The sequence below is a fragment of the Pinus tabuliformis genome, chromosome 6 (genome assembly GCF_031772625.1).
Source record: "Pinus tabuliformis cultivar Carrire ecotype Pingquan chromosome 6, CPIR1, whole genome shotgun sequence".
NCBI lineage: Eukaryota > Viridiplantae > Streptophyta > Pinopsida > Pinales > Pinaceae > Pinus > Pinus tabuliformis.
Window position 1 is genome coordinate 337,389,979 of NC_142292.1, and position 21,883 is coordinate 337,411,861.

The following is a 21,883-nucleotide window of genomic DNA, read 5'->3' on the forward strand; positions in this document are numbered from 1 at the left end:
CATTGTCATAGTTGCACTTTTAACTTTAAATCTTTCAAATTTGTTCATGAATTTTACAAAGTCGAATTTGTGTTTCCTTAGTTCCTTATTGGGTTTTCATCACTATCTTTTCAACTTTGTAAAGGAGTGAATTTGCTTTAGATTTGAGGAGAGGCACTTTTTATTTAAAAGTTTCCATTGCTTGTCACAGTGTTGTAGTGGAGTCTCACTTCAAACAGATATTGAAAAGTTTGTTTTAGCTTTTGAGGATTGATAAATTTCTTGATATTTGAAGTTGTATTTATCCTGGCATATGGCTTGAAACACTAAATTTACAAAATCATTAACAAAGTTTCCATCGTCAAAGATTATTATTCTGTATTATGAATAGTTACAGTTGTATAATGATAATTTCTGCTAAAGCAACATTACTAATTGTAGTTTAATAATCACTGACACCACACCTTTGGTGTACTATACTTGTTATATTTCTCACTACTTAGCCTTACTGACTATTTCCAACTGTTATCGACAACAATCACTGATTGATGCAATTAATTTTATCGATCTTGATTGAATCTTGTTAAATTTGACCATGTTTTGCCACATTTGTCCCTGGTGAAAAATTTGACAAAAGAGAACTGTGGTTAAAAGGCTATAATTAACCATAACTAAAACTTTTAGCCGTAAATTTCTTGCATGCTCATTTTATTTTCTATATGATTTAACCAAAATATTAAGATTATTTGCTACCATAACCAAACCTATTATAGAATTATCTTGTATTACATTGCACAATTCATTGATAAGAAATGCTCATCTAGCCTTTGATGGGCTTCTAGGCTCAACTTTTGTGCCTTTCGTGTTTGTCTAGGAAGATTTCTCATCTTACTGTCACTATTATTATTGTTTGCATTCCTATAGTCAAACTGTTACCGGTAAGTTACCAGGATACATCATACAGATATGGAGCCTGATATAGTTTCATATTCAGATACAACAACCTTCTTAAAAAAAAAAAAATTTAGATACAATACATTTGAATGTGAGATATATAATGTTAAAACACATAACAGAGATATATGGAAAACAAATACCATGAAGCAAATCCAGATTTTGTAGATACTGCTACAAGGCTAGAACTTTAACATAAGGAAATGCTATTAAAGATCTTTTCTACCGTTCGGAGATTTAATGTGCTTACTCGTAGTTGTGTGTGAAAAGATAATGTCCTCTTCCTATAAATTCTAGACTTGCTTCACATCAGTTTGAAAGTGTCATCGGTATATTTAAGGCAGCAAATATTCTGACTATTTGACTTCCATGAAACATTTATTTCAGGGATACTTATCCCCTAAATGGTTTAGACTTTAGAGTACCATAGCAAGCTCTTTTATTTATTTTTTTGTCAAAAAGCAAATTCCTCTGAAAGCATTTTAGTTTGAAGCTTACAGACATCTTTATATAAATTATATAAGATCTGGATTGCATTGGATAACTATTTAGTGAGATGGTATGCTCCTCATGGTTTTGAACCATTATCTGTTGTTGTTTATAGTCTAATCTAGCCTTTCTCTGGTCTTCTAACCTTAATGTTTGGGTCTATCAGCTACCTTAGTGTGTATCTCTAAATTGATAAGGTGACTATTACTCTGTCCCTTCCGGTTCCTAGGGATAATTGTAGTTTTGATTTCTACCAGAATTCTGCAGTTACCTCTGTGAATTGCTTATACCTGGAACCCTTTTGCTTTTAAATATATGGTTATGCCACTTAGCTTTTATCTAAAAATCTGTTGAAAATTAGATTCATCTTCTATCAAGCGGAAATGTCCTTGAAAATTAGACATGTTCTTTACCTATTTTATTTTGGATCATGTTGAAAACATTTAAGGTGAATGTAACTTCATTATTTTTAGCTAAAAAAAGGAGGGGAATATTATAATTTGATTTGAGTTTGTCAACATTTTCATTTCCCTGATATTTTTACGAGTTTCCTAAGTCCTTACAGTCCCTGGGTGATGTAAGCACCTACATGATATTTGCAACATTGTATGATATACTTAAAATTATTCAAAAAGACATAGATTTAAAGCAGATGCTACTTGAAGCTGTGAATTCCTTGATGATATGATATGGACTCCTTGATGCTGTGAATTCCTTGAGGATATGGACTTCCTGATGATGATAATATGGACGAGATTAACTCCTTGAAGAGTTGAACAAAAGGAGTTGACATATTCTCTAGAGATAAGTACTTTCTTGAATATTTTGATGTTATTCTCTTGTATTTGTATACTTTGCTTGGATGGATTCGTTTTTATTATTATTTATGCTCCTATAACAAACAATGGGTAATGATGTTTATATTCTTACAATCTTCTAGATGTTCATTTTAAATGTTTAGTCATCCTCCTTTATAATTACTAGGGGACTCACTCCTCTGTACCTGTCATCAGCGTAGATATTTCTCTTTGACTTCTCGACATAGGAGATATATTTGAGTTTGTATAAATTATTCTATGAGACCTTTCTTCAAGTTTGTATGAAAACTTCTGTAGGTGTTTTCTTAATAGTTTTTACTTCAGAAAATATATATATAGTGGACAAATAACATTCAAATGAGACCTCTAAAGAGTCACATATAATATCTTCCTTACTCAAAAATTACCCCAAGTGACTGTGTACCTGTTAATTGGTTTCTGAACTAATCAAATTCTTTTTGCATTTTAGCCCTTATTTCTTGCTCCTTATTGATGATCGCATTTTTATCTACTAATTCATCCTTGAAATCCCTTATCTCATTATCCGTTATAGAAAGCATCTTTTTGAGATTTTCAATTTCTTGATATTAAATGCTTAGACGTGACAAAGTCTCTGCTAACTTCTCTGATGGATCCCCCTCTGTAGTCGTTGCTTCAGTAGTGATTGCTGCACATATATGCTCACTCTTCTCTTTTACTTAACTTTGGATCCTGTTTTCATATCTGGTTATTTTGGTCGATAATCAGGGATAGCAATTGTTGTTTCTCTTTCTGTACTGTCTCTGGTGTTTGAACATGTTCTAGAGCTGATATTTTGAGTTTTCTCCTGAGCACTTGAATATCTGTAACTCTTGATCTAATCAAGGCTTGTATTGAAGAGGAATCATTTGGATTTGCACCCAATTTGATTACAATCTGCTCCAAATTATCTATTCTCATCTGTTTTGTTTTCGTGGAAATTTTCTTCTTGTTTCAGCTGGTTGGTCCTTTGGTTAACATATTTTCTAAATTTTAAAGCATTAGTAGCTGTATTAGCTAAGCTTTTGCGTAACATTCAGACCTGATTTAGCAAATAGATAAGTGATGAATACAACCTGAGCAAAGGTTCCATGAACATAAATTCAACCCATAGGGCCAGGGTATTGAAAGAGTACTACTATTTAAACATAGAGCAATGTTCGGTGTATTATTGTTAAAGGAAATGTTCAGTTCAAAATATGTTCCCCAAACGTGTTGCATACCATACTTGAGCTAGGTATTTCAATCAATTTATATATAAAAGAACACAACAAGTAACAGTATTGTTAAAAAGAAGGAATTGAGATTTGTCTTTGCTAATGACTATCCATATGATGCATTTTGTTACCAAGTAAGACAATAACCCAGTTAGTTGTTACTGGAGCAAACACATTTCAGATCAATGAAAGTTTGGAACATAACGATATGTGCTCGTAAGATCAAATATCAAGTGTCAGTTAGCAATTTAAAGTCATGAGTCTTATGCACAAACAATACACGAAAGAATGATTATATTGTGAAGTATGAAAGCTAATGACATGAATAGATTATGGCAAGGTATGTTATACTTTAGATAACATGTATGAAATATACATAAGCTATGTGTTTTGAAAATATTAATGCACATGTTATAAATGCATGGACAAGTGTTTATGATTGCAGATAAAATCTCATTACCGAAATGACCACGTGATGACAGAAACTTCAGAACAATTAAGGCTCAAAGAGATTCCATGATAGGGTATTAACCCGGATTCTACTATGAGGGGTGGAGGTGTTGCCCACCGTTTATCCTTCGAACCCTGGAGTCATGGGAGGACTGTGCGAGTCACGCTCCCCTAGACGTGTGATGATGACTGCCAGATGCCTATTAGGGATCAGGTCGGTATAGCCAACGCTGTCACCCTTGGAGTTTATGAATGGTAAGGTCAGTATATCTGACACCATGGCATACTCCAGTAGAGGACGGATAGGATGGGAGCGGAAGAAATTAGGAAGGATAGGATGATGTAGTGATAGCCTGGGGGGGGGCCTGATGAAGTAAAACATGATCATTAAAGTTATAGACCTAAAAGTATTCAAAACGCCAATTTTATAGCGGCCTCACATTAAGTAAGAGTTTAACCTCAATACACAATCCGATCAAGAATGTACTAATCACTATTATAAGTATTGAACTCTAACTTCGGGACGAAGTTTTCTGAAGGAGGGGTGTATGTAATGACCCATCATTAATATAGAGAGCACGAGAATATTAGCATGCATACGATGCATGCATATGATAGCTACATATGCATGTATCGCATGCACTGCACTAGTAGCTATATTTTAAAAATTGCTTAAAATATTAAATATCCTGACACTCCTTCATATAGAAAAGTCGCATTCGGCCATTAGCTCATATTACTTAATACCTCATGATTAATGAGCGATTACCAATGATATTAAGTTTAAAAGTGTAAAGTAAATGGGTTATAAAGAAAATAAATGTAAAGAATTATTTAAATTCTTAAAAATCTGGTTATATAATTATCTATTTTGAGCAATTTTTAAATAAAGTATGTGAATGATTTAATAAAGAGATAAATTAAATCAAATAAAGCCCCTATGTATGAACTTAGGACTTTTAATTTAAACATATAAAAATCTTAATAAAAGTGAAATGGCACATATCAAATATCCTTAAGAAAAGATACGAATCTGCATGTTGAGAGGTGTCGTTGAGGAGGGAAGCGGTGGGCTCATAGGTGGAGAGAGCAACCACCGCTAATAATGGGTACATAAGAAGAGGCCGAGAGGGAAGAAGGGGGTCCGTGTTCTTGGCCTGAGAGGCTATTTGCTGTGAGTAGGAAAACTGATTCGGGTGCTGTTGAGAGGAGGAAGGAGAAATTTATACATACTGGTTATGAATTGGAACTATTGATCCTTGCTTGTTCTGGAAGTTTCTGGGCACGGGGGAACGGTATGCATCGGTTGAGAAGCATACTGGATCGAGTATCTAGGTATATTCGGTTTGGCTGGGTGGTTTTGGTCTCTCGGTAATGAGAGCGCTGGAGCAGTTCTGAAGCACCCTCACCGCAACAGCAGTAGCAGGCCAGGTAAGTACTTCATCAAATCAATAATACCATTTCAAACAGTTCAGTAATGGCTCTTTATTTAGTAAGGCCACTACATGCAGGGCCAGCGTAAGACAGAGAGGGGCTAACGCAGTCCAGTTTGGGTAGATGCTGGGGTTGCAGAGCAGTTTTGTGCTGAGGCGCTGCCGAAAGAATTTTCCGGGGTTTCATCCAGGAGATTTCTCTCAAACTGTGAAGTATAGTTGCTAAGGAAATTCTTTGTTACATACGCTAGTTCCGGCACCCAGATTGTACTCTGATATTGCTTAATAAGAAAACCCTCAAATAGTTGCACCGGTTTTCCCGCATTGGATTTTTTCGGGGACATTGGTCCAAAAATAATGGAGTCATGTAGTGTGTTTGTTCTTGTTTCTTTTAGTTGTTGATCTGTAATATATTGAGCATGCACTGGTGTTTATTTTCAGTGTTTACTTTGTAAATAACTTGTTAAAGAAAAAAAACAAGTAGGTAGGAATAAATCAGAAAAAGTGCATGAAGGGTTTCTAAACTAAGTAAACTTAGAAACTTCAAAACCGAGCAAAGCAGTAGCAACAGAAAATAGTTGTCCCGGGTGACAGAAGTTGTTCCTAGCAAATAGCAGCAAGGAAGGGGTGACGCAGAGTGTCTGCGTCATCAGTTCGAGCCAACAGAAGGATCAGCGTAGTGGCAGAGAGGAGCAAACCTGACCTATGCAATGTATGGTCATCTTTCTCAGCCAAGAAGGATTGACGTTGTGGCCAGGAGGTGAAGGTTTTGCCGGTGCCGGGATTGTGTAAAGCCTAGAGGCTCAATTCTTCAAGTTGCTGAGGTATAGGGGGCTGCGAAAAATTTTTGGAGCAATGTTGGTGGGTTACTATGTGTTGATTTGGCGTAGCATCGAATATGCTCTAGCCACGAAATTTAGTGGAGAGGTTAGGGCATATGAGATCTCCAATACCCAGAAAGCGTTTGGGCAGATTCTAAACAGTTAGGGAGATATTAAAATAATTAATATTTTTAATGGAGTCCCTAAGTCTAAACTTAGGGAAATTAAAATATTAATGTGAATTAATATAAAACTATGTTAGAATGGTCCAAAAGACATGGATCAAGCCAGATCTAATCTTAGTCATCGATTAGGGACTTAATCTCGACCGTTGATTTGTCAACAAGAAAAGTATAAGAGGAGACTTGAGGGTCACTTACAGAACACACCAGAGTGATCAATCATTCTATTTTCTAGAGCAGGGTTTGCTAAGAGAGATAGAATCAGTGATCAGTTGCAGCGCGGAGCAGTTAGTACGAGGTAGAGAGGTAGGGACAATGCCAAGAAACCAGCGCAGATGCAGAGAGAGGCAGACGCATAGCCAAAGGAAGCCATGCAAAGGTAGCAGAGACTGTGGAGAGCCAGAAGGGCCTGCGTCATCCACGCAGGGGCTGCAGGAGTGACGCAGAGAGCCAGAGAGGTTGCGCAAAGCCTCAGTAGGCTGACGCAGAGGCCAGCAGGGCTGACGCTAAGCTTCAGATTGTGTTGGAGAGGGATTTCGTGGAGCAAGCTTTCCGAATACCTGTTTCCGAAGAGAAGCATTGCTACCAGATTTTTTATCTCTGTCGGGTTAGCCAGTTTGAAACCCAGTGTACTCAAAAAAGAACTGCTTAATAATAAAACCCTCAGATAGCTGCACCAGTTTTCCCACATAGGGTTTTTCCGGGCACATTAGTCCAAAATAACGATATCATTTGTGTGCTTGTTTCTGTTTCCTTCGGTTGATGATCTGTAATGTGTTGAGCATGCACTTGTATTTATTTTCAGTACTTACATGGTAAAGAACTTGTTAATTAACAGAACAAGTAGGTAGGAATAAATCAGCAAAGTGCATGGAGGGTTTCTAACTGTTAGACTTAGAAACTTCAACATGGTATCAGAGCGTGGTTGCAGATCACAGGATAACTGAGGACATCAGTAGAGCAAAGCAGCAACAACAGAAAACAATTGTCCCGAGTGACAAAAGTTGTCCCTAGCAGCAAAGCAGCAAGGAAGGGGTAACACAGTGCCTGTGTCATCAAGTTCGAGCCAAGAAGAGGTTGCGCAGAGGTTGAAGGAGGCAAAGACAGGCTCGCGCAGAGGCTGAAGGAGGAAAAGACAGGGTCACGCAGAGGCCAAGAGGGCCGACGCAATTGGCTGAGGGAGCTAGTTTGTCGGTGCCGGGACTGCGCAGAGCCTAGGAGCTCTCACCTTCAGGTTGCTGGGGTTTAGGAGGTTGTGGGTAAGTTGCAGAGTGGAGTTAGTGGGGCACTGTAATCAGAACAGTACCTAACAGGGCAAGGCCAAGGAGGAGGGAGTTACTACCGAGGGTTTCTAGCCGAGAAATCCGGATCAGTGGTGCAGTTGCACAGACGATTAGAGTAGGGGGCATCTCGACATCGGGAGAAGGGTTTCCAAGAGGGAAACCAAGGCTCAGAGGGAGTCACATCGAGAACTTCTAGGAGGGAAGTAGAAGAGTAGAATGACACTACACAGAGTAAAAGACCAAGACAGACTAGACGAAGCCTCAAACTTCACAGTCTGGAAGGCCAAAATCTTATCCGTACTTGACAGAAATCGTGTCAAGCACTTCGCCTTGAGGATGATAGTTAACCCAGTTGATAACGACAAGTACGACGAGGCAATGGCGAGGGCCAAGAGCATCATCCTTGATGGGGTCAAGGACCATGTAGTACCACACATTGCCAAGAAGGAAATGGCAAATGAGATGTGGGAGGCCCTAAAGAAATTGTACCATCATACTTCTGTGCAGAGAAGGATGTTACTAGAAAATCAGTTGCGGTCATACCAGATCAAGAAGCAAGAACCGATTGACACCTTCCTCGATCGACTAAATGAGATCCGGAATCAGCTAACTTCTATAGGGGCCATGCCGGATCAGGAATTGATGGTGAGAACATCCCTGAATGCAGTCTCAGAAGACTGGGAGGTATTTGTCCAGAGTATACTGGGCAGAGCGACCCTTCCACATTGGGATGAAATGTGGGCGGCGCTTCGCCAAGAAGAGATCAAAAGGCTAAGCAAGGCAGGAAGCATCAGCAAGGGGATCAGAGTCAAGAAGGAGGAAGAGGAGGATGTTGCCCTAGCATCTGAGGGAAAGCAAGAGAAACGGAAGAAGAAGGACCTCTCCAAGATCAAATGCTTCCACTGTGGAGAGCTGGGTCATTATGCGACCCAGTGTCCAAGTAAGAAGAACAAGGGAGAGGCCCCCAAGACCAAGGCAGCGCCAGCAAGGGCAGAGAAGGAAGTGGAGACAGACGATGACTATCCCATGAGTGCACACACGCCACTTGAGCAGAAGTTGGGGGACATCGAGTTGTAGTCAGATGGACTACGGCGATGAGGGGCAGGATCCTCGAGATACCCAGCCTCTTGGATTAGACCATGTTATGGGAGCCCTAAAGAGGAGCAGCAGGACTGGTAGATGTGGGTAGAGACGGATGCAAATCAAGCGGCAGAGGGGTGTGCAATGGTGCGAGATGCAGGGAATTGTTACAGCAGAGTAGAGGACAGAGAGGGAGCACTTGTTAGCGACAGAGGGAGCTGTTAGAGTCGGTCTAGTAGCCCTCCATCAGCGGTCAAAGCTCTTTGCATTTGCATAGGTAGGTGTCTCATCAGTGTCATTCTCTGCATCCCGTTAGGCATGCCATAACCCTGATGGAGGAGCTGGTGTCTTTGTCCCCCTCTTGGCACTGCTGGATCAGCTTGTTTCAGTCATTAAACTTTGTCAAGCTTACTTGTCTTGTCTTGAAGTCAAATTCTAGGTCTAGGGTTTTGGTCAAGATTGTCTTCAAGGTCATGTCTCTGAAGGTCAATAAGTGCCCAGCAAGCCAGAGGGATGATTTTCAAAGTATTTCTTCGAAAGATTATATCTTGTACAGTTAAATTTCACCTTGGATTTAAAAACCCTGTTTTTAAAGCCAAGGTCATTTTTCCAAAATTTTGTAAAAAATGGTAAAATTTCAAAAGACTTCAAAGGACAGCATGTAACCCTGGCTCCCTTGCCAAGATCCCTCAGATGTTATCCCTGCAAAAAGTATCGAGCAAAAGCATCAAATTAGTCAATTTCAGGATAAAAGGAAACCAAAAACATCAAGTTTATAAAGTGTCAAAGAAAAACATTATAAAGTGGGTTTGGGCATGAAATTAATTCAAATCAAGGTTATAAAAGCCCAATCTCCCTCCATCGAGCCTCATTGTGCATCCAAGTCACTTGCAAGAGAGATTGGGCGAGAGATTGGACGAAGTTTTTGAGCTGGACAGGCGCGCGACCCGTCAGACCAGGCGCGCGACCCGTCAGAGGCGCGCGACCCGTCAGCGCCCTCCGACAGTGCAGATTTATAACGGGCGCGACCCGTCAGAGGCGCGCGACCCGTTGGGTGAGGCACGCGACCCGTTGGGTGAGGCATGCGACCCGTCAGCGCTCTCCTTATAAAATCGCCTGCAAATTTCACCAAGGAACCACAAAATCGCCGGATTGTGTGAGGTAGGCCCTCAAGCTTAAAAATTTGTTGCTTGTTATGGTTAAAAAGAAATCATGAGTACATTTTCAAAGATCTCCATGTGCAAGAGAAAAGCTCCATGTTGTTGTAGTTTGAAATTGTAAAAGTGGCTAGGGTTTTATGCTGTTTTAAGGTATTCCCTTGTAATCATTTTTTTTCCCCATTCCCATTTCTTTTTCCTTGACATTCCATGTAAATTTCCCTTGCAAAATTAGTGAAAAGCCTTAAACCCTACCCCTCTTCCCTAACAAGTAAAAATCAAACCCTAACCCTACCTCTAATTATATCCATGTTAATAAGTTTGTATAATGGTGTATATGCAATGATTTTTCCCAAAATCCCTGTTTTATATATTTATTCCCATTTTCCCTTTAAAGTGTCCCTCCCCTAACATTCCCCTCGTGCTCCTTGTCCCCTTGAAAACAGCATTTTAATCAGCAGTTTATAAAGCAGAAACAGCAGTACATTTCAGCCACTTTTCTCCTTAAACAATGTCAGAAACCGAAACCAGTTATGAGCAAAGTGATGACCATGCATCAGCTTCAGAGTTTGAGGAACAGAGGAGGCCTCATAAGGGTGGAAAGGGTGGTCATCATAGGAGAGAGGAGCCCACTTCTTTGACAGATTTACAGGCTTGTCCTATGGCAGTCTCATGCTTCCGGTATATGTCTTGTTATGAGTTTTGCGAGAGGATCTCTCGGATTCAGCATCACAGAGAGTTGGCTCGCCTATTTGTTTTACATTTGCATGATGGACATGTCAACCTTGCCGGGGTGGACTTTACATTGACACCCGAGATGATTGCTCAAGCCACAGGGATACCGAATGTCGGAGAGGTGTGGAACAAGCGCAGGATGTTGGACAGTGTTCAGTTTGAGCCTTTCATTAGACCTGCATTCATGAGACATTTGACGGGTGTATTTCCCTTCAGATTTTTGAGGAGTGAGTTTGCTCCCATGATGAGGCTTATCATGCTCTTTTTCACCTGTGAGGGCAGATTTTCACAGATATATTCGTACCATATTCGCCTATTGATGCATTTCACACGGGTACGGATGATGAACATCCCTGTTTTCATGTGCCAGAACATTGAGAGGATGGTGCCTTTGATGCAGAGGAAGAGCCCAGCTCAGCAGTATAGGAGCCTCTATCATTACGGTTTGATTCAGCTTGCGGTCAGACATCAGTTGGCTCAGCAGGGCATCACATGGGAGGAGTTCATCTCTCGTCAGTTCTTTACAGCACCACCACCACATCCGGAGATTGTTCATGAGGAGGGAGGACCATCACAGCAGCATGATATTCCCGGGACTAGCCATGTCAGCTCTCCTCCGCTTGTCACTTATCAGAGAGGCCAAAGGGCCTTATTTGCAGTAGCTCGGCGAGTATTTTCTCCACAGCAGGTGGAAGGGGTCTCGCCTTCTTCATCAGCTCAGCGAGTGTTATCTCCACAGCAGGTGGAAGGGGCCTCGCTTTCTTCAGCAGCACAGGCAGCACAGAGGGGCAAGCAGCCCAAGATTGATGAGGGGCCATCAGGTGTTCCAGATATAGAGCTTATTGATCTTGATGTCAGTTCTCCTAGCCTAGAGTCGAAGGAGATCATTCAGCACCTTAGAGCTGAAAATGATGCATTGCAGAGGAGATTAGAGGGGGCACAATGGACAATCTCATATCTAGAGCAGCGCAACAAACAGTTGGAGGATGAGCAAGCTCTTGATGAGTTGTGGAGGATTCGTAGTGACCGCAACTTGAATCGAAGAAGACCCGGTGATCTATTGCCCGCTGAGCGAGAGTCTATGCTTATCCAGCTCAATGCTCATTTGGAGAGGCTGTTGGCCAAGGCCAACCAAGATAAGGAATTGCTTAGAAACATGAAGAATCATTATTGGGCACGGATGCACGTGTACAAGGCGAAGATGAAGGTGTTTCAAAGGCGGTTGGCCAAAGCACAAAAAAGGAGAAAAAGGCCCGATCCCCTCCACATCTTGGCCGAGGCTTCCTTGAAGGAGCAAGGCATTAAATAGTTCAGTCACAGCACAAATCCCAAGAAATTTTGAGCGTTTTGGGTCAATTTTGGCTTTTTCAGGCAATTTACAGGTTTTTCCGCTTGACGGGTCTCACCCCCCGCGCGACCCTTTCACTTGGCAACTCTATTTTGCAAAAACTCGGCATTTCCAAATTTGTCATGAAAAGTTACTACAACAGAAACTGCATTGTTGTTGTAGGATCATTCATTCGGTGATTATTCAGTAGGAGAGGTACTACTGCCAAGGGCATTCTCTGTTGGGTGAGCCATTTCTGGCACCAAGTTGTATTTTGAAACTGCATAATAATAAAACCTCTGAATAGCTGCACCGGTTTTCCCGCATTGGGTTTTTCCGGGGACATTAGTCGAAAAACAACGGTGTCACTTGTGTGCTTGTTTACTTTCAGTTGACGATCTGTATGTGTTGATATTGTACTTGTACTTATTTTCAGTATTTACATGGTAAATAACTTGTTAAGTAATTGAACAAGTAGGAAGAAATAAATCAGATAGTACAAGAAGAATTTCTAACGAGTTAAACTTAGAAATTCCAACAATCCACGCTTCCAAGTGAATGTTTCTTCAGGAGTCATGTTATCTTGTGACCTGTGGGGACTTCGATTTTGTATGTATACAATTGTCTTCATAGCTTCACCCCACATAAATTTCGACAAATCTTGATCATGTAGCATACATTTTAAGTTTTCTTCAATGGACCAATTCTTTCGTTCTACAACTCCATTTTGCTCGGGATTATATGGGACTATCAACTCCCTCTTAATCCCAGATTCCTTACAGAAGGCTATAATTTCCTTGGATGTGTATTCTCCTCCATTATCAGACCTTAATATCTTGGTTCTCCTTTCTTTAAGGTTCTCTACTTCAGCTTTGAATTCTTGAAATTTAATAAACATTTCATCCTTGGATTTCATTAAGTAACCCCAAGTTTTCCTTTAATAGTCATCTATGAATGTGACATAATATTGATGCCCTCCAAGTGACTTTGGAGTCATAGGACCACAAACAACAGAATGAATAAGATCCAAGATTTCTTTTGACCTTGAAGCACCACTTCCAAATAGTCTCTTGGTGTTCTTACACAATGCGCATCCCTTGCATACTCCTTCATGATCTTCTTTTAGTTTGGGGATGCCATTCCCTATTGAATTTAGGGTTGGCAGGATTTTTGTAGTGAAGATGACCAAATCTTCTACGCCAAAGTTCACAGGGGCTAACTTCAATGTGAACCAAAGGTTGAGCGAGGGCAATTAAGAATCTGTAAATTCTTCCTTCACGGATCCTAATCATTCTTCCATCTTCTATGCTTGAGTTTTTACCCCATACTACAACTTTTCCATCAATGAAAGCAACTCTATCACCCTTGTCTTCTAGACTTGAATTCGAAAGTAAATACTTGTGCAAACCTAGAACAAATAACATATTGTCGAGGAAAGTGTTTCCTCCATTCTCCGACTCAAGTGCAGTTGATCCAATTCCTCTCATAGGGTAGCTTTTATTGTCACCAAGCTCTATGGAGTAAGAGGACTTTCCTTTTGATAATGTCTTTAATTGCTTGTGTTTACCAGTCATATGTCTTGATGCTCCACTGTCAATCACCCAAATATTCTCATCTTGAAATGTGCCAGCGAGTACCGAGAATAGTCCTTCATTTTTTGAAGATATCTTGGTCACTTCCTTCTTAGAAGAAAATAGGAGATCCCATACTTCTTTGATGCCCTTCTTGAGTTGACTTGCCACCTTCGTACACTTCTTTAGGAACTTCTTCAGTGTAGTAGAGATCTTCATTATGCCCTTAGCCAACCTTAGCTCTGATACCATGTTGAGAAATCTATAGGGCAGTAGATAGGATGATTTCTCTTTCTATGATAACTGTTTGTGATGTCTTTTTACTTTTTCTTACTTATTAGCTTCTTCTCTTATTATTATGTTCGTTCTTATCATCAAACAACTACCAAAACAAGAAGAACAATAGTACACAAGAACACAAGATATAGGCTGCAAGCCAGGGCCAAAACCTCTCCACTTGAGAGGAAAACCCGTAAATCTCTTCTCTTCTTATAGATTCTTCAATTGACGAATTCCAAGACCTCTAGACCAAGACTAACACCCTTCCAAGACCAAGTCCAACCTTCTTGATGATGTGCTTTCCTTGTTTAAGTCAAACCCAGTCAAATATCTTCCAGCGACACAACTTCGACCCCCAGCAATAGAATTTCGGCCTCGACTGCAGGTGTGAAATTTTTGGCCCTCCCAACAGCTATTGCTTCCACACATGTGAGCTTATTTCTTTCTCTTCTAGGGATTGAGGATGATTTAATGAACCCTCCTTCGATCTTCTTTCTGCACCTCTTCCAAGTTCGATTCTACAGCAACAAAACCCTAACCCAATAGCAAAAACCCTAGCTTTCTTCCTTCGCACTTGTGAGGAGAGAGAGAGAAAAAAGTACAAACACTCGATCTTCATCCTCCTTCCTTCACTTGCCTCTTTCTTCTTCTTCTTCGCTCATTTGATAAGAGAATGAATTGTGTCTCTAGGAGGTCGAGTTCCCTCCTATATATAGGCTTCCAAGGTGGACAAAGTTCCGCAAATTAGGTCGACTTCTTTGTTGGCGGGCCGACTTGGTCTTGGAGGGTTTCTTGACACTTTAAAATACAAAAATAATCCTTCTTATAAGTTACAATGTGCCCGAAGGGGTCTTCAATATATCATAATGACTCTTCTGACTTCTTGACCTAAGACAAACCCTAGAAGCTCTCAATGGGTTCTTGACCTCTAAAATAAAAGACATTGAGCATGAAACCCACGCTCCAATAATAATAATAATAATTTTTCTTTCATTTTACAATATACAAGAATCAAAAGTACATTTCATATTTATGAAGACCAAACCTAGTTACACATTTTTCAACATAGAGGGTCATAATGGCACTTGTAGGGTGAGCATTGAGAGCCATGGACCTCCACCACAACAGAGCACTAATTGCCACATCATGGACTTCTTCAACACCATGCATTGCTTGCTCGTGCCCCAGCCATACAGATATGATGATGCACTTGGACCACGTTGCCCAACAAGGCATACACTTGCACCCAGCGCTTCGTAGTTGATCTAGGGCCCAGATCATCTTCTAGTCCCCACAAATGGAGCATCGACTTGTTATTGAGCCACTAAGAGACCCATGAGACCATTGATTGTGCCCCACAATCACTTGGAAGCACCACGGGATGTTTTGCTTGGAAATCAAGGGGCCCCTTGATCATCATTTTTGGAGCCCTCCTCTTCATCATGGCACATTGAGGACTCATCATGGCCTTCCAACGGCCCATTGCACCATTCTTTTATCATTTCAACCTCATTAGGAAGGTTTATTTTACACATATGAGCTATTTGGTGGGCTTGTCACCAAAGTTTTTGTTATTTGCACATTAAAATAATTATTAGGGGCTTAATTAGGCCAATTAAACCATTCGAACTTGTGAGAGCCTCATAAAAATTGAAGAGACCTCATTTGTAGTTGATCACCATCATTTGGATTGGGATTTCTCTTGTAAAAAAAATTCGGACCTGCAATTGATGGACGAAATTGGATGGTATTCATGCATTTTGATGTTTAGGATTTTCGCTATATTGTCTTGGAGCTTCTATTTACAAAGTTGATGGATGGATATATTCTCGTTATTTTGTAAGTGCCATTTCAAGCTATATTTTTACCTTGTTACATGTCTAATGTATGGAATATATTGTCATGATTTTATATGTGCCCTAATTTAATGTGAATTCATGGAAACAATTAGATTGTTGAAGTATTGCATGCATTACTCATAGATAATGTGAAAGAATGTTCCTAGAGGCTCGTTTTGCATATTGCATCCTTGAATCTCCATCAACCATTGTCAAATGAAGTATAAACATCTAGTGTAGCCAAGAAGTTGCCTCTTTAGGGTTAGCGAAAGCTGCATAGGTCTCGATAGAGCCAAGTTCTTTCATCAAAGGAAATCTTGACTCCATTTCTCCCAATTGATAAGGCATTGATCTTAATCCTAGGTGATCAACCTAAAACCTCTCTTTTCAGCCTCCACAAAATTATGCCCTAACCCTAGAAGGTCAACAAGGGCCTAGTGCGAATTGGTAGGATACTATGTTATAGTTTCCTCTATTAGCCCTCCGAATTTGAGGCAATTCCCATGGCTAGTTTGAGAGAAATCTCAAACCCTAGCTCCAACATCTTACACTTCTTTGGTTAGCGACATTCCAAAGGTCATTTGCTCAAAGGAAGCTAATAATTTTGTGGCCTTTCTCATCCTTGCTCGACCTAGTAATCTCATTTAAGATCATCCTCTTGCAATCATTACAAGTCCAAGGCCTTGCTTGGATTTTCGCCTATGTCTCTCCACTGGTGCCAAACCCTTATATGGTAATCATCTTTCAAAGCCATTGGAAAGATCTTGCCTCCTTAGGAAGCCTTAGGTCTAGGAGTATCCCTTATAGTTGAATAACTTTTCCTCCTAGGTCTAGGTCTCCTCATAAGCCTTTCTTGGAGAACCACTAGCTGCTTTTTGGGCTATTATTTGAGTCTCTCCTTTGAATGGGCCTTGGAAATCACATCATACCAAGCCCATGATCCTATCATTCAAGTGATTTCCCTTATACAAGGATTCCTCCCATTGGTGAAAGTCTATAAAGAGCAAGGGACACTCACTGAGGTCACAATGGGTCTTCAACATTTGGTCTAGTAGTCGTCCCTTAGGTACCTCTCCTAGGACACCTACTAGATTGAGTAGTAACAATGCCTCAAGGCACTTTACTGGTTATAAAGAAGTGCTCTCAAATCTCGTTGAGAGGGAGACAGATTTGAAAATAATTCTTGGAGACGACTCTACATATCCTATAAAGGGATGTAGTTATGTTTCTTTCCATCTAGATCAAGGTAAAACTATGACACTTCAAGAAGTTTACCATGTACCTGGTTTAAAGAAGAATTTTGTATCCATATCTGCTTTAGAAGATAACGGAATGAAAATTGCTTTCATAAATGGTAAAGTTCTCATTTGGCGGATGAGATCTAGCCCTCTACGGTTTAAAGCAAGCTCCAAGAGCTTTGTATGCCTGCATCGATAGCTTCTTGATGAAGCTTGGTTTTACTAGAAGCAATGTTGATCCTAATCTTTACTTCAAATCAATCCAAGGTATGCCTTTGATTTTGATATTATATGTTGATGATTTATTTTTGACCGGTGATGAACCTCTTATTCTCCAGTGTAATGTTGAATTTTGTAGGTCTATCCGTTAGAAAATTAATCTGTGTTCTATTGGTTTATTTCTTCTACTTGTTTAAAAATCGAACAAGTTATTTAATACATTAAATACCAAAATAAACACAATACAGTCACAACATCTACAGATCATCAAACAAAAGAAAACAAGCACACAAGTGACACCGTTATTTTTGGACAAATGTCCCCAAAAAAGCCCAATGCGGGAAAATCGGTGCAACTATTCTGAGAGTTATATTATTATGGAGTCTATCTAAGTACAACAGGTTGCCTAATCTGGCTCACCTGACAGAGAAAAATACACGGCAGCAATACCTCTATGTCCGGAAACAAGTATTTAGAAAACCTGTCCCACGAAACCCTCTCCAGCACAACTGAAGCTCAGCGTTGGCCCTTCTGGCCTCTGCGTCAGCCCCAAGGCCCTCTGCGTCAATCTCTGAGGCACTGTGCAACCTCTGGGAGCCTCTACATCACTCCCTCTGCCCTCTGCGTGGATGATGCAGTCTCTCTGGGCATTGTGTTGCCTCTGTTGGGCTCAGCGTAGCCTAGACTGACTATTGCTTTCGCTCTCTCTGCTTCTGTGTTGGTCTCCCATTATCATCCCTACCTCTTTGCCTCGTACTCACTGCCCCTCGCCGCTGATCACTGATTTAATTTTGCTTAGCAACCCCACTCTAGCAAAATGAATGATCACTCCGGTGTGTTCTCCAACTGACCCTCAAGCCTCCTCTTATACTTTTCTCGTTGGTCCATTAATGGCTGAGATTAAATCTCTAATCAACGGCTAAGATTAGATTTGGCTTGATCCATGACTTTTGGAACCTTCGAGCCCAGTTTTATATTAATACCCATTAATATTTTATTTTTCCTAAGTTTAGACTTAGGAACTCCGTTAAAAATATTAATTATTTTAATATCTCCCAAACCAGGTACAATCTGTCCAAACCATTTCTGGGTCTTGGAGATCTCATGTGCTTTAGCCTCTCACCAATTTTCATGGCTAGAGCACATCTAATGCTACCCCAAATCAAGACTCCCTCTTAGCGAGGATTGCCCTCTAGTAATACTCCACACTGAGTATCACACAGGTTATCCGACACCAATCCCTATGTTGATGCTAGGCCTCCCCTTCCAACATCCTCTACACTGTTGCATCATGTACTACTGCCTGTTGACCACTACGTGACAATGACCCATAGCAGTACACTCCCTTTTTTCGCAAAAGGGGTAGCACTTGATCGATGGGTTTGTGCCATCCAACTATCATCATCAGCTTGATCATCATCTTATAATGTAAACCCATTCTGCATATGTATAATGTAAATAATCTCAGCAGATCCGTGTCGTGTATGTAATTGCCTAGGTATTCCGGGAGGTTTTTTGTCTCACCAATCCATTCTCGGATGGTCGGCAGAGTTTTCCTTCAGCCTTACCCCAAAGCCAGAATGGATTTTGTCACTAAGATCTTAGGGGAGTCCTAGTGTTCTAGATCAAGTCTACGTAAAAGTGATGTGGGAATAATCCTAACTATTTGGTTAGGTTATTTTATTACAAATTGCTTGGTCTGTTGGATTATAGTAGTGTCGCAGAAATGGATAGTATGTGAGAGTCCTTTTCAGATGGGTTTTTCCCCTTGTGATATAAAATATGTGAAAAGCATGATGCAAAGTGTCTTGAGGGTTGGAAAAATAATTTATCCCCAAATAGGTTAATTAATTAAATTTTCTGGCCAAAATTAATTAAAATCCTAAGCCAGAAATTTAATTAATTCTAGGTCCTAGGTAAATTTAAATTCTCCGAAGGCAAAATTCATCGGTCTTTAAAAATTAAATCTTAAGAGGCCCAAGGACTAAGGTAATTTAATTATTTTGCTAAATTTTAAGCCTTTGGTCCTTGGGGTTAAGTCAAAGTCAAAATTTTGAGGAAATTACTTCAAAAAAATTAATTTTTGAATTGATTAAAATGCATTTAATTGAAAAATTCGAATTTCCTCAAGAATTTAAAATTTCGACGGATGAGATTAAAATAAATTTTGATCCTCATCAACGGCCGAGATTGCTTTGACGAAGACCACTCGAACTAGCCGTTGGAGGATTTATCTTTAAATAGGAGGTCATTTGTCAGTCAGCTCATCTGATCTTTTGACCGTGTGCTAGGCGAAAAGCTCTCTTGTAATCTTTTTTATAAGCAATAAAGGAAGACTTTGGGGTTAATTTCCGCTGGTGTTACTCTTCTTGGAAATGTTGTAAGATGTGCCATTTTCATGCACAGATTTCCTTTTAGCCATTGATGTAGCTTTCTAAAGAGTGATTTGAGTACAGGTATCTTGCTCAGTCGTTGGGGTTTGAATGACAATTTAAGTTTTGAATATAATAGCAGGTATCTCTATTTATCTGAATTTTATTATTGTTCTCGCTCTATGTTGATGGCAGAATCGAGTTTTGCAGGAAAGTCTTGATTTTTTAGATCATCAGGCATTCGGAGAAGTTTTCAGTTGGACCAGCCAACTCCCGATCCGTGTTTTCTGAAGAGCCCAGCCTAATTTGATCTCGGGCTTATCATAAGATATTTTTTATGGGTGATGCATGAAGGGTTTTGAGCTCAGCACCTCCTTTAAAATTCAAAAAATATAATTTTTTTGTGCTAAATCGATAGATCTGGCTATTGAGAGCCTCAGATTATTAGATCTAGGAGCGGAGTTGGACTCACACTCCCTAGATCTGATAGATCTGCCATTCATGTATATAGATCTGTAATTATTTTTTTATTTTTTTTGACTTGGGTTTTTCTGGGTTTCTGTATATATCATTTGGGTGTTTTATTGTTGTCTTGCAGCGACAGATCTGAAGAAGAAAAATGTGTAGAGTCCAATCTACGCCCTGAAGGGTAAGATCTGGATCTCTGGAGTTCATCAACATTATTTTTGCAGGGATTCTATCCAAATTTTGCAATCCAGGGTTCCAAATTTTTTTTAATCTGAAGAAATTTTTTTAACGGTTTTCATTGATAAATCTGAAGCAAGTGGATCCAAAGTTTTAAATTATCAAGATTTCTGGGAACTTTTTAAAGAGGTTCTATTGGATTTAAAGAGTTTCTAGGCCACTTTTTTTTGCAGATTTTGATTTGCTACCTGGTTTTAGGGTTTACTGTGCAAATTTCGATTTTTTTTATAGTCCTTGTTGTCATATCCCTCTGCCTGCGTTTTCTCCATATCTCCTCTCTTCACGCAGTCCATTACCTGTTGTCCCTCCTTTTTTCCCTTTGATCTGTTGTCCACGCTTTCTGTTTGCAGCCTCCTCCTGCGATTTCCGTCACCTCTCCATTAGACTGTCCTGTCCGCACTTGCAGTCCCTTTTCCTTCCATGCAGTCCTCCAAACGTTGCCCGATAACCATCGTCACTCCCGCATCCATTTAAACCGCAAACCTTCGCTCACATTCCTATGTCCACCTGTGTGTTGTCTTTCTGCATTCTCGCTTCCCCATTCCCGCTACATCAAACCCTCGAGCCAGCGTTTCTCCCTTGCACTCGCTGCCTATTTCGAGCCGTCTCTCCACGCTATCCATCGAGTAGCCATCAGGCTCACCTGCAAACAACAAACAACAAAAAACATTTCGACCTTTTTTTATTTTGCATGGGTTTAGTTAGGTTAATGTATTCACATTTTTTTTAAGTTGCGACTTAGGGTTAGATAGGTACCGTTAATTTTTTATTTTATGAAGTTTGTTTTGTCTTAAAAAAATTCAAAATCAAAAGTTCGATTTTGGTTACATGTTGTTTTATTTAGATTTATTTTTATTTTTATTTGGCTTTGATTTTTTTAATTTAAATTTAAAAAATCATTAAAAAAAATTTAAAAATTAAAATCTTTAAAAAATCATAAAAAAACTTATAAATCATTAAAAAAAAAAATCCTAAACATTTAAAAATCCAAAAAAAAAATAAATTCTCAAAATTTAAAAATCACAAAAATTCTAAAAAATTAAAAACTTTAAAAAAATCATAAAAAAATCTAATTTTGGTGACTAAAGAAATAAATTAAAGGACTTGCGCTTTCACATTAAAAATTTTAATGTGGCCTATGGCCCATTAAAATTTTGATTTATTGATCCTTTTGATTTACTTTGTCATTGAAAAAATTTTGATTTCTTTATTTGCCACATTTAATTAATTTCCTAAGGAACTATTGAATTGTTAACTTAAAATTTCTTGGTGTTTCTGGTGTTAAGAGCAAAATCTAAAATTTACATGATTTTTCTATGTCAAGTGTGATAAACGTTTTAAATCATATCGACTGTTGGAGGAAGTTAAATGTTCTAGATCTAAGTTCTTAACAATAATCATTTTAAATCTGAAATCTCTTGCATAATACAGTTTTGAGCGTTTATATTGATCATACTTGATTGTCACTATTCATCACATATTGGAAAATTGTTCTAGATAGCTTGTTTTATTTAGTCTATGGTATGCCCTAGTTGATTCTCCAGGAGCATGTCCCTCTGCACGGAAGTATGCTGGTACAATGTCTTCAAGGCATCCCACATCTCCTTTTTCGTTTCCTTCTTGGCAATATGTGGTACCACATAATCCTTGACCCCATCAAGGATGATGCAGTTAGCCTTAGCCATTGCCGCCTCGTACCTTTCATTAGCTACCGGGTC

General features: G+C 39.5%; 1 protein-coding gene across 8 annotated transcripts in view; it reads right to left on the reverse strand.

Annotated features, from left to right (window-relative positions):
* The window catches only part of EDD1 (glycine-tRNA ligase), a 508,476-nt gene that overhangs the window by 336,193 nt on the left and 150,400 nt on the right, over positions 1-21,883 (reverse strand). The window lies entirely within an intron of this gene.